This window comes from Tyto alba, unplaced genomic scaffold (assembly GCF_018691265.1).
Source record: "Tyto alba isolate M040663 unplaced genomic scaffold, T.alba_DEE_v4.0 Super-Scaffold_45, whole genome shotgun sequence".
In the NCBI taxonomy this organism is placed as follows: Eukaryota; Metazoa; Chordata; class Aves; order Strigiformes; family Tytonidae; genus Tyto; species Tyto alba.
This window is the reverse complement of record NW_024881321.1, coordinates 36,490,066-36,502,564: the sequence shown is the minus strand read 5'-3', so window position 1 is coordinate 36,502,564 and position 12,499 is coordinate 36,490,066. Positions and strand designations below refer to the sequence as shown.

The 12,499-nt window shown below is 41.3% G+C and overlaps 1 long non-coding RNA gene across 1 annotated transcript in view; it reads right to left on the bottom strand.

The window, feature by feature from the left end:
- Positions 1-421: 421 nt before the first annotated feature.
- Positions 422-12,499, bottom strand: part of LOC122154744 — a 56,378-nt gene continuing 44,300 nt past the window's right edge. Inside the window, exon 3 of the long non-coding RNA XR_006166811.1 lies at positions 422-1,905. This is a non-coding gene — a long non-coding RNA (uncharacterized LOC122154744). The remainder of the gene's footprint in view (positions 1,906-12,499) is intronic.

The window sequence follows — 12,499 nt, the reverse complement described above, 5'->3', positions numbered from 1 at the left end:
TGAGAACCTTGTAAGGCTGATCAGATGATTATTTCTGGAAGATAAGTGGTTGAAAACCGAGCCTCACTAGTTCAGGTAATCAAGGGAAATCGGCATAAAAGAGAAGATGCGGCTGAGTAAAGACAGAACGGCTACCTGAGATTCTATTACTTGTCGTCTTTCAAGCATAATAATGAGATTATAGTAACCCTAAACTGGCTGAAAACAGAAATCTGGCTGTCTGTCAAGTTCATTGTGTTGAGTTTTACAACACTCCAGATCTGGTTCCTCTGAACCTACAATAATTATACCAGGAAGACAGGCTCAGAGAAACCCTTTTCAACCTTGGACCTTTGTCAGGTTTTGGCTTATGACCAGAGTACTATTGTTTATGCCATGGGAAAGAAAAAAAAAAAAAAAAAACACACACAAACACAACCCCCCCCCTCAAACTTTGTTAATATTTATTATTATTTTTTCATCATACAATTCTTTAAAAATATTGCCACAAGTCTTTCCTCACTCCAGCTGTCACACTGCCTTGTCATTTTCTGAATGAACTCGTTACTTAACCATGAGCCTCTTGGCTTCCCTGTGGTTATTCTAGTCAGAGCTTTTTGCTGTAATCATTTATCACACCTTAAATTGACACGTCTTCATATCACACACATGTGGGGTAGTGTTTCTATTTTTTTTTAAATAAAAGATGTCATGAGATACAGAGATAAGGAGTCCATTACATACATTATCCTCAAATGTATGTTTCCAGCCTGGACTCAAACTCAGGTTGTTTTGGTGTGGAAAGAATTGTCTAAAGCATGGGATGTGAGATCCTGTTTTGAGATTGTTTTGAGATAGCAGCTGTAAGGTTGTGGTTCAGGATGTCTTTTAGTCATGTTTGTAGACCATGTGGCTTCAGCTCTGTCAGGCACATCATTTATAGAATCATAAAATCATAGATTGGTTTGAATCGGAAGGGACCATAAAATCATAGACTGGTTTGAATTGGAAGGGACCTTAAAGATCATCTCCTTAAAGATCTTCCTCCTGCTCGGTGGGAGGCTCTATCAGCCCTTCCTTCTGTCTTGATTCACACTTGTATAAATGCTTTTCCATGTTGATGTAGGCTCAGGCTGCTAGTATGAAGAGATGTTTGTACCCATGCCTCATTTCAGACTGAGAAGAAAGTAATCAGGTTAAAAGTTGGTATTTACTGCGCAAAGACCTGTGTCAGACAAGGGTGTCACCAGCCTGTTCCTGGAGGTCGCCAGCGTTGCCGTTCTGTGGACAAAACTGCCTGGGTCAGCCTGGATGAGTTGGGCACCTGGCATTAACCTGCTTTCTGCCAAAGTGCTCTGCAGGATTCTTCACGCAGCCAGAGCTGCTGGAGCAGTAACCTCCTGTGGTGGTCAGGGATCAGCATCACAGCCCAGTACCGCTTCCACTTAGTGTGCTGGAAGAGGGGACATCTCAGACAGCTGCAAGCCTCCGTGCAAGAGGTGCTGGTCTCCTGGCCCTTGATGCTGGCAGACGAGCTCTTTTGCTCCTGTGTGTTTTGTGGTCTTGTGATCTGATCTAATTCAGCCTCTGAAGAACCCTTTCCCCTGGTCTAAACTGTATCTCCCAGAGGGAGTCAGAGCATAGCAATGTCAGTTTGCAATTCCAAAAAGTCCTTGAGACACAGGCCCTAAGCACAAGTATAGACTTAGGAACGTGATTAAATGCTTCATTCAATTGAGACCTGTGCTTGTAGCAAGTATATTTCAAGCAGACACACAAACATTCAGCATTTGTTAAGGGCTGCACCCACTGCAGGCTCTCTCATGTTTTTTCATAGACTATGGGCTTGTGACACAGTTCATAAGCTGTCTTTATTCCCATTTTCAACTCCCAGATATCCATGTAGGAAAAGAAACATTGTTCACCCTGCAAAGTCAAATCAGAAAATATTTAAATATTTTGAAGTTCCTTTAGAATATATTTTAGCAGCTATACACCAGGCCAGTAATCAGCACCACTATCATGGGAAAATTGTCCAACACTCATCAGTGCTAGAATTACTATTGACATATCACATGCTATTGTTTATGGAGTAGGGATAATGACTCACTGAGCTGCCTTCCATGGTTGCCATGAAGTAGCAACCACTACTAAATATTTTTTAAGTCCTTAACAATGGACTTAGGATCCTGATTTCACATGGACATGTTTCTTAAATGTGAATTTTGTGTATCAGTCCTTCTGCTGGAAAGGTCATATCCTATGGGCCTGTCTCATGTGAGCAATACACAATAGTCCTGTTTGCTTAACCTTAAAATTGAACAGATTTTCTGACAGCAGTGCATTTGATGAAGCACACAGTGGATGCATATATTGCAGATCTATCTTTCCCGTTCTAAAAATCAGATTCTGTTCCTCATAATTAATAACCAAGGCCCACAGAACTACCAAGTTTATGCCAAAGCAGAGCTAAATTATTAGCAACCTTTGCAGTTTCAGGCAGGGCCTGGTTCTCATAAGTCGAAGTCTATTCAGTGATGGCTTTGCAGTTCATAAATCACTGACTGAGAAATTGAAATACACTGTACTATGGTATTTGTAATTAATACAGGGTCTGTGGTGCCAAACCTTCAGAGTCCTCCAAAAGAGCATTTCAGGCTGCTCTTAATATAGTTCAGTACAGAACTAGACCAGGAAGATGGAATACTGAAGTTAAACAGATTGGGGAATTTGGCAGCAAATCAGATTTTTTTCACTGCAAAATGATGGTTCATCAAAATGGAACCATTTCATGGAAGTGTATGTTTCAGCAAAGCTGCCCTGGGAAAGTTTAACCGACCTAAGAGGAAAGGCTTGTCTTAGTGGAGAGAGACAACAGCTTGACCCCAAGGAGTGAGCTCGGCTGAATGTCTGCAAGCAGTTAGTACCACTGGCTTTTTGTCTTAGTTCACGTTTTTATTTAAAAAAGAAAAAATAGAAGGAAAAAGCACTATTCATAAGAGTTCAGTTACTCTTAAAAAAAAAAACAAAAAAAAAACCCCTTGTGTCCAAAATCCTAAAGCTTCCTCCCTTCCTAGGTTGTGCAGAGAAAGACCACAGCATAGCCCAAGCTGTCCAGAGGGCATATGGGTGCAGGATTTGGACAGAAGGCTGCCCAGACACTCCTATGCACATGCTACTCAGGAGTAACTCACAGAGCCTGCACTTCTGCCACTTTTCCTGAATATGTCTGGTTATATATAAAACACCAATGTCCATTTGCATGTGAAATAGCAGGTTCTGCTAAGGTAGAACTGAGAAACTTATTCTGCATTCTTTTGTCCTGTAAATATAGTGGTTCATACATACCTGAAACAGTTCAGTTATTATTTACCCTAACATGGATTTAGGACCTCAGCTTCATAAATTTATTTAAAAAAAAAAAAAAAGCAAAAAAAAACCTTGAGTGAATAAGTGAAACAGGAATGTGAAAAGAAACGGGAATACTCGAAGAGCAGCCCCAGTCCTGAACGTGAGTAGTTAAGTACGCTTCACTTCAATTACCTCAGTATTAACAACTCTAAAAAAAAAGAATGTTTGCAATATTTAATGAACCTCTGCAGTGATGTTATGGCCAAATATTATGAAGGAGTTATGAGGAAACTGCAGAGTTAATAGAACTGAATTGGAGCAAGGATTTTCAGAAATGACTTAATCTGAGGCTTGAAAACTGAAAGAACTTTTATCCTTGTTGAAAAACTGCTGGCGCCCTTCACCCAAACATATTTATATAGATATTTAACTGATTGCACTAGTGAACAAGCTAATGTATTCTAGAACAATTTATTTTAAAATGTGAACTGTAAAATTATGCTACAAAGTTTATTAAACTTTCAGGTGTTACATTTTGACATACTCAGATCTTTCCTTTAACAATGACAGAATGCTACACAAAAATACTGCATTTCATCTGGTGTAGGTCTTTATCTTATCTTGACAGATTATTGCTGGTAAAATTGTAGAGCTGACTTAAAGGCAGGACTCTTCAAGGGAGTGAGAAATTAAGGCTTCACCAAATGGTAATAAAGCTATTAAAAATGCAAACAGCAAACAGCTACACTGTACAGGTTAGACAGCTAATCCAAACTAGCAGTTTAAAAAAGCAGAGCAATTACACTTTTATTTAAATGCAAGGAATATGAGCAAGAATAGAATGAGGTGCCTTGTTTAAATGCATTCTTTTGAATATTTATTAGAAATAATACATGTAGTTAAGCCACTTATCTGATTTCAGTGAATAAGTAAAATGCAAAAGATCAATTTTCATAATTATACTAAAGAAGTCTGTCTTTCATAAAAATCTCATTAATAACACCATTATTACTGAAAAAATATCTCAGTATTATTATTGTTATTCTAATTATCAGCAAAATGCTACTGATAATGTTGTCATAAAATTCCTTTTTAGTATCCTATTAAGGAAGATAGACTAAGTAGTGGTTTAAGTTAAATCTAGATTCTAAGTGGCATTTAAAAAAAAAACTTCTTTGTGTATTTGGATAAAATACATTATGTGTATAATTACATAAATTACTTCAGGTTTAGCAAACAAGAGATATATACATAATGCGTGCTTGCATATGTATTGTTATATCTATAGAACTATATAACCAGCGCAGTAGGAAACACACCGAGGCATGCAAGCAGAGTAACAAAATGCTGCCCAAGGACAAAAATAGTTTCTCAGCAAAATTTTAACAAACAGCCATTTTCACTTATTTATTATTATCAGAGGGCTTGTCAACACTCACTATTTTTTTAATGCCCACCTGGATTTATTAAATTGCTAAAGAGCTTGGGGTCCTCTAGAAATTAACATTAGAAAGGACACATTATCTTACACAGGAAGGGATTTTTAGCTGCTCACATCCATTATCCAGCACGCTTCAAAACTAGGCCAGTGTGGGTTGCAGCACAGAGGAGGGAACAGAAAGGATTTTTGGAGTCGGAACCTGACAGTTCTTCATCCTTATGGCAGACAAGGACCCGGACAGCCGAGACAGCTAGAGAAGAGAATTTGTTGCTGACATGTAGTTCATAATAGATGGGCTGGTACCATGTCCAGGACACCCACACATGGACCAGAACCTCGGCACATGAGTTCCCAGACAAATAGGACTGCTGGTGTCCCACCTAAAAAGCTGATTAATAAATAACAGTTATAGTAGCCACCAAAGTCAATCAAAAGCATGTACACAGTCTTCCTTGGGAGGTCTGTGGCAGTGAACAGCTTTCTGAAGCGGGAGGCACCTGGAGGATGAAGAGACAGTTGGAAAAGTTGTACAAGTTTTCACGGGAAGTCAGTCTGCCACCCTGCCGCCCTCTCGGAGCTTTCACACCCTACGAAAAGAAACACGCCGCTGGCAGCATAGCAATCTTGTAGCCCATATCTCTGGGAAGACAGTGTTGTAAGACACGTTCAAGTTTCCTGAGCAATAGATTTTCATTGATTTGGATGGTTCTGGCAGTTTCTGGTTCTGCTTTCGTAGCCACAGCAACTTAAATACCAGTGGAAACAAGTTCGTTTGATGGTATGAGAAGAGGCCAGTGTCTGGGAGGCAATGAAAAGAGTAGGCTGAAGGTAGCTTTTCTGCCTGGATCTTGATTATGAATATATACACATCCTTACATGCATAAAAACGTACAGTGGGCAGTGGTTGGGTGAATGGATATTTACCGTAGAGCTGATTAAACAATGCCTACAGGCACGATTAAGAAGGATCTAAGCAAAAGTTCAAGGTTTTTCCTGAACAGGGTTAGAAACAGGCACATGCCTAAGTAGATCACAGACTGATTTTATGTTAAGACGTGCATTATTTTTTGTTAATTGGTATCATGTTCTCAAAAATCTCCTGGCAAGTGAAATTTATTTGTATCTGTATCTTGACTGTCTTCTTCTGCCTTAAAACGCTTAAAGAAAATTAAGTTATCTAAGTAAAGAGAGCCAGGTAACTTTCAGAAACAACTTTCAGTGTATTGCAATCACTAGATGCAATAGAGATAGTTATACTTATCCCAATGTGTCACAGGTGGCATTTACCACTATGCATGAGTGTTAAAGCAAACAGAAACAGCTTTTATCACAGCAGAATGTCATGATCTGCACTTAGGGTTCAATCTTTCCATCGACTATGTGGGCACAAATTGACATGCCTCAGAGAGTAGGATTGAATTCTCCACTTATTTTAGAAAGTGTTCTAAAAATACAATCAATATAGGGGGTTGTAAAAATAACTTCTTTTTTTTTTTTTTTTTTTTGCTTGCTAGAAAGAACTGTGCATAAATTATGGCTTTATTTTCTTCCACTTGAGAATTATGTAAGTTGTACTAAAAGCTCAAAATAATTTAATATAACCATTGTTCTTTTGCATCTACGTGTCTCTACTGATTTCTTTTTTCCTCCCTTTTTCTTTTCCTCCCTTTCTCTTGTTCTCTCTCTTCTACTCTCTGTCTCTCAGTATCTCTCTCTATGACTCACAGGCATGCACACACATACACACACTCCCCAGTAGCAAGGGCATATGCAGTAGGCAACCCCCAATTTTCCCACTTGAAAGTGTTCCCGTGGCTTCCAGTATGATTTTTCTCAGCTTTTATGTATAACCACCTACCTCTGCAAGACAAATTGATTTCTGTTGATGGGTGCACATTTAGGGCAGGTTTCACTTAGTCAATCTCTGCCTCCATCCCACTGTTTGGATTTATTGTGGCTACTTTATAAGCAGTGGCTAATTTTAAGGAGGAAGAATACAAATGAAATAATAGTAAGAGTGCATACTCTTCAAGACAAGAACTGCCTCTTTTTCTCTAGCACTGTTTCTGCTACTGTAACAAAGGGGATCACAATTAACCAGGGACCCAAGGATTCCTCACATTTGGGCTAAATCCTGCAATTTTCCTGTCCAAAATCACTCACGGGATTTTCTTAGTGAAACAGTTAAAACTTACATAAAGGCAAAGCTTCCATCCCCAGTCTGCCCAGGAACACGGGGTTCCTGGGGCTGCGTGTGCAGTTAAGCCTGCCTTAACAAAACCAGCGACAAAACTCATTCTAACCCGGGTGTGCTCACACCCTCGCAGTCCTTAATTATGTGATCACACACACCACCACCACCACCCCCGAAATCATACAGATTTTGTGTACAAAATCGGGCACGCATGGCGTTTTACAATATTCTTTTAGTCTAATCCAGCTACTTTAATTTACATGTCAGAACCTTTATTGCTGTAATCTCTCTTCTCTCCAACGTTCACGTTAACAAATTGATCAGCCTTGATGTGTTATGTACTTACTAAAAGGAAAATCTTGTTTTCTTTTGGAGTTGGTACTTTAGAAGCGTAAGCACTTAGAAATGTCTTTTAACGAGTTGAGTGAAATGTCTTTTAACGAGTTGAGTGTCTTGTTTATGACTGTATCTCCTACATAAAGCCATATCTACTTTGTGTTTTTTCTGTGACCAGTCCTTAGACTGTTTTAAAAGCTCATATTCACCCCTCTGTGTGTTAGATCCCTTTTTCTTCTTTTTCTTCTCCTTTTCCCTTTCTTCAACTCATCTCCCCTCTCCTTCCTTCTTTCCCTTTTTCCTTTTCCTTTTTCATAGGAATCTGCACTTGTTTGCTGCTGATTTGTAAGTCAACAGCATCTCCGTAAGCCAGCAAGAATAATTTGAAAAAACACTTTCCCAGAAAAATACGTGGAATATGTATGTGCATTCAAGTGTTATCTTTTCACATCTTAATGAGCACAAACACAGAAATAATATTTATAGTAGATATTCATCCTGCAGTGAGCTCCTGAAGCATCATTTTCTGTACAAAAGTGCCACAGCTACTTAAGACTACTTATATGCATAAAAAAATCAAATTTGGACACTTAGACACTTTTGAAGACTTGAAACAAAACATTAGTGAAATAATTGCTGAATCCAGGAATTTACTGCGAAATGATATGTGACGCATAATGTCTGTCAGTGTTACTGCAAGTGAATGTACTTCAGGCCAGATCATGGCCAGACACTGAGCACTGTCAGAGAGACAGAGTCAGCTTCAGCAGCTAGATAGAATTTTTCTTGCTTAATATTATCTTTCTGTGCTATACTGCTGTGTCCCTGTTCCTAGGATAAAAGGACAGGAAAACGAAGGTTTTGTCGTTACTTTATGTTGTAAATCCCTGGACGTTAGGCTCAGACCAAAAAGGTTACTCCAGTCAGTGTAAGTCAGGGCAGAGTCACGACTGTTCCTGCTTTGCTCCAGGGAGCAAAACCAGCCCTTGGGAATATGAACGGAGCACCTTGGATACACAAAAAGAAGCACTCACTTCGAAGCACACATCAGGGAGTATTTGACGAATCATCCATTGAAAGTCACGGGGAAACAATGTCCATTAATGCTCTCCAAGCAGTCCTTAGATGCACCTGTAATCCTTTCTCCACCTGTATTATTATGAACTGCAACACTTGCTTCCTTTGATTTCTAAATGTGATGTAACCTTTTAACTCCAAATCTCTTATTTTCTCTGTTATATATTTCACATTCTCCACAACAGTTCCTGTAAATGTCAACATGGCTCTGTATGTAATTTCTCTTCACTCATAGCTGTTGTTAACATAACAATATGCAGAAAAACATATACGCCAGTCCCTCCACCCCAATTTCTCTCCTTTATTGGAGGTGTATTATGACTTTTATTTCTACTTGGCACTTTAGGGGAAAGGTATGTTTATAATTTTGACAATGCATATGCTTATGTTTAAAGTGTGTTTTCTGTCTCTGAGTAGGAAGGCAAATAACCATTATCAGTCACTACTTATTAAATAAAATTGTAGCTAGTAAACAGCCAACTTTAGCCATTTTTAAGTCCAGCCATTCAGTTAGCATGGCATTCCCATCTAGAAGATATTTACCTTTAAGAAAAATTACAAAAAGAAAGGGTATATGGGAAGGGGAGAGGGGGACAGAATGATTCATAGGAAGAGTCATGGCTCCTGTGGAGCTATTCTTTGTTTTGCAACACAATCTGCGCTGTAATCCTGTCTGCTCAAAAAACAGTGTAAAAGGATCTGTTATTTCACCCCTCATTTACATGGTAAGAGCGTGTTGTGATCCCCAACTGCTGAAGAAAGAAAATACAGTAGCCCATGCTCCTAATTTGACCCCTTTCTTTATGAAAAAGCATGTCACTGTAAACATTAACTCTGGTTAATAGTCTTCAAAAACACTGCTCTTTGTCATTGTTGTGACAAACGTCAACCTGCCTTGGATGTGAGATTTGCCCTCACTTGATGGTCCATGGCTCTCTTAAAGCTTCCTCTCACCAGGCCAGTGTAGCTGGGTAGCTGACCCAGCATGTACGTAACCGTGCTGCACAGATGTACTTGTGGCATGTCATCTTCATTGGCTTGAGGCTCCTCATACCATTACGATTCCTTGGGGAACATGGTTCTTTTAGCTCCATAAACTTCACAGAATCACAGAATGGTTGAGGTTGTAAGGAACCTCCAGAAGTCATCTGGTCCAACCGTCCTGCTCAAGCAGGGACACCTGGAGCCAGGTGCCCAGGACCATGCCAGAGCAACAAGCCTATCTCCAAGGATGGAGATTCCACAACCTCTCTGGGCAAGCTGTGCCAGTGCTCAATCATCCTCCCTGTAAGAAAAATTCTTTTCTTACATTTAAAAAGACCCTACTGTGTTTCAGGTTGTTCCCATTGCCTCCCTCCACTTGCTGGCAATACTTGCTAATGCAGCCCAAGATATTATTAAACTTCTTTGTGACAAGGACACATTGGTGGCTCAAGCTCAACCTGGTGTCCACCAGACAGAGCTGCTTTTCAGCTGGGCAGCCCCAGCATGTACTGGTGCCTGGGATTGTTCCTCCCCAGGTGCAGGACTTTGCACCTCCCCTTGTGAAATTCATGAGGTTCCTGTTAGCCCCTTTCTCCAGTCTGTCAAGGTCCCTCTGGATCACAGCACGGCCGTCTGGACTATCAACACTCTTTGCAGTTTTGTGTCATCTGCAGATTTGCTGAGGGTGCACTCTGCACCATCCTCCAGATCATTAATGAAGATGTTAAACAGGATTAGACCACTGGGGTACATTTCTAGTTCTGGACTCCAGCTAGACTTCATGAGACTGACCTCTGGGCCCAGCCATTTAGCCAGTTTTCAATCCACCACACTGTCTACTCATCCAGCCCAAAACTCTATGTGGATTTTACAGGAAAGTGTCAAAAGACTTACTGAAATACAGGTAGACAATATCCACTTGTCTTCCCTCATCTACCACACATTTCACCACAGAAGGCTATTAGGTTGATCAAGTATGACTTCCCTTTGGTGAAGCCATGCTGACGACTCCTGATGATTTTCTTGTCTTTTAAGTGCCTGGAAATGGTTTCCAGGATGGTTGCATCACCTTCCAAGGGATCGAGCTGAGGCTGACCAGTCGTAGTTCCCTGGGTCCTCCTTCTTGCCCTTTTTGAAGATTGGGGTGATATTTGATTTTCTTCTGTCTTTGGACACTTCTCCCAGTCACCATGATTGATCAAAGATCACTGAGAGTTTCCTCACAGTGACAACTGCCAGCTCCCTCAGCACTTGTGGGTGCATACCATCAGGACCCATAGACTTATGTATGTCCAGTTTATTTAAGTACTCCATAACCTGATTCTCTTCTACCAAGGGTACATCTTTCTTGCTTCAGCCTTTCCCCCTGGTCTCTGGGATCTGGAATTCCTGAAGGCCAGTCTAGTTAGTAAAGACTGATGCAAAGAAAGCATGCAGTATTTAATGTTCTTCATAACTAGGTCCCCCATCTCCTCCAGCAGTGGGCCTACATTTTCCTTAGCCTTTCTTTTGTCACCTATGTACTTAGAGAAGTGCTTCTGTTGTCTTTGACATCCTTTACCGCACTGAATTCTGGTAAATTTGACTGTGACTCTTTTCCACAGAATCCTGGGAAAACATATTGGATTTCTGCAGCAGAGGGGAAAATTGTGATGAAGTGTTAGACAAACATCAGTGCCCAGGAGATGATACTCCCTGTCATCTTCTCTAACTGCAGAACAGGCTGAGCATCAGCTGAAGGGAAAGTGACTGCTAGTGCTGCTACCCAAACACTGTGGCAGGATTGTTAGCCTGGGCTGAAAGCACCACCAGATTCAGGCGACAGCTTGTTGGGATAGATGGGAGGGATATTAACAATGTAGGAGCTGGGTTTGACTCTGCAACAAAGGCTGTGTCCACACTAGTAATCTGGTTTTACTCCCAGAACAAACATGGTCACTCTGACATGGTTACTGCACATATGCTAGTTCACACCCAAATCCCTTCTCCAGTATTGTCACTTGTTTTCTTGTGGACATAAATCTGAGCCCAGCTGATAGGACAGCTTGCTGAGGGACACACAACAAATAAAGCACTTGGCTGTGGAATGCACTGACTGTGGCTCATTCTGCCTTTGAGTCATCCTGTAAAACTCTCACAGAGGTCCTTGCATGACCTGGCATCCACATGCCATCATGCCCCCTCCCATGTCACACAGCACACACTGTCAGCACCATGCTAGAGAATCCCTCTCCAGCAGAGTCTGATCCAGCTCCTCGTGATTTTAGTCACTTTACACTGAAAGCCCACAAAAATCTGTGAAGAGCGGTGTCTCAGAGCCACAGGGAGCCTGTCAGACATCTCGGGGCAGGGGGGACACTGACCAGCCCCACATGGTGCAAGGACCCCAGGGTATCTCCCCAGTGCACCCCCCAGGTGTGGATGTAGCATAAAACATAGTCTCTGTATCTTCACATTTTATTTTATACTGGTTTTCTAATTGAAAATAAAAACAACCGTAAGAAGAAGAAAAACAGCAACAAAAACATCACCAAAGAAAACTCACACGTTGTCCTGTGGGTTCGCAAGAGGGAAGCTCCTACTGTGGAGCACTGCAATTGCAGGCACCCGACATTGAAAAAAGAGACATGAACCCACCCAGTTAGGTGCTGTGTGAGATCCCTGTGAACTGAGCGGAGGGAAGAGAGCTGACCTCCAAAGACTGCAAAGTCAACTGCCCAAAGCTGCTGCAGAAGCAGAGGTCTGCCCGAGCTCCTCAACACTTCTGCAGGCAGTAGGGCCCGGCTCTGCACTGCACGTGAACGACCCCAGTCTGCTCGGTTCAAGGGTGCCCAGTCAACTTTGGTGGAGCGCGAGCCAAAAGACGATGTGATCCTTTGGCTCACACCACACAAACAAAAGATGAAACGACAGATTCAAACAACATTCAGTCTGAAGCACAGGTGAAAGCACTCTCTCTCCCTTTTCTGCAGTGACCCTGACAAGGCATGAACCTATAGTACCCACACGGTAGCCCCCTAATATTAGATCCTTGGATCACCTCAGTGGACACATTCTTCATCGATCTTGCTGATGCTGGAAGAGGAGTACCACTACATGGTTCCCAGCAACAGGGTAGACAAGAAGGTGAAGGACTT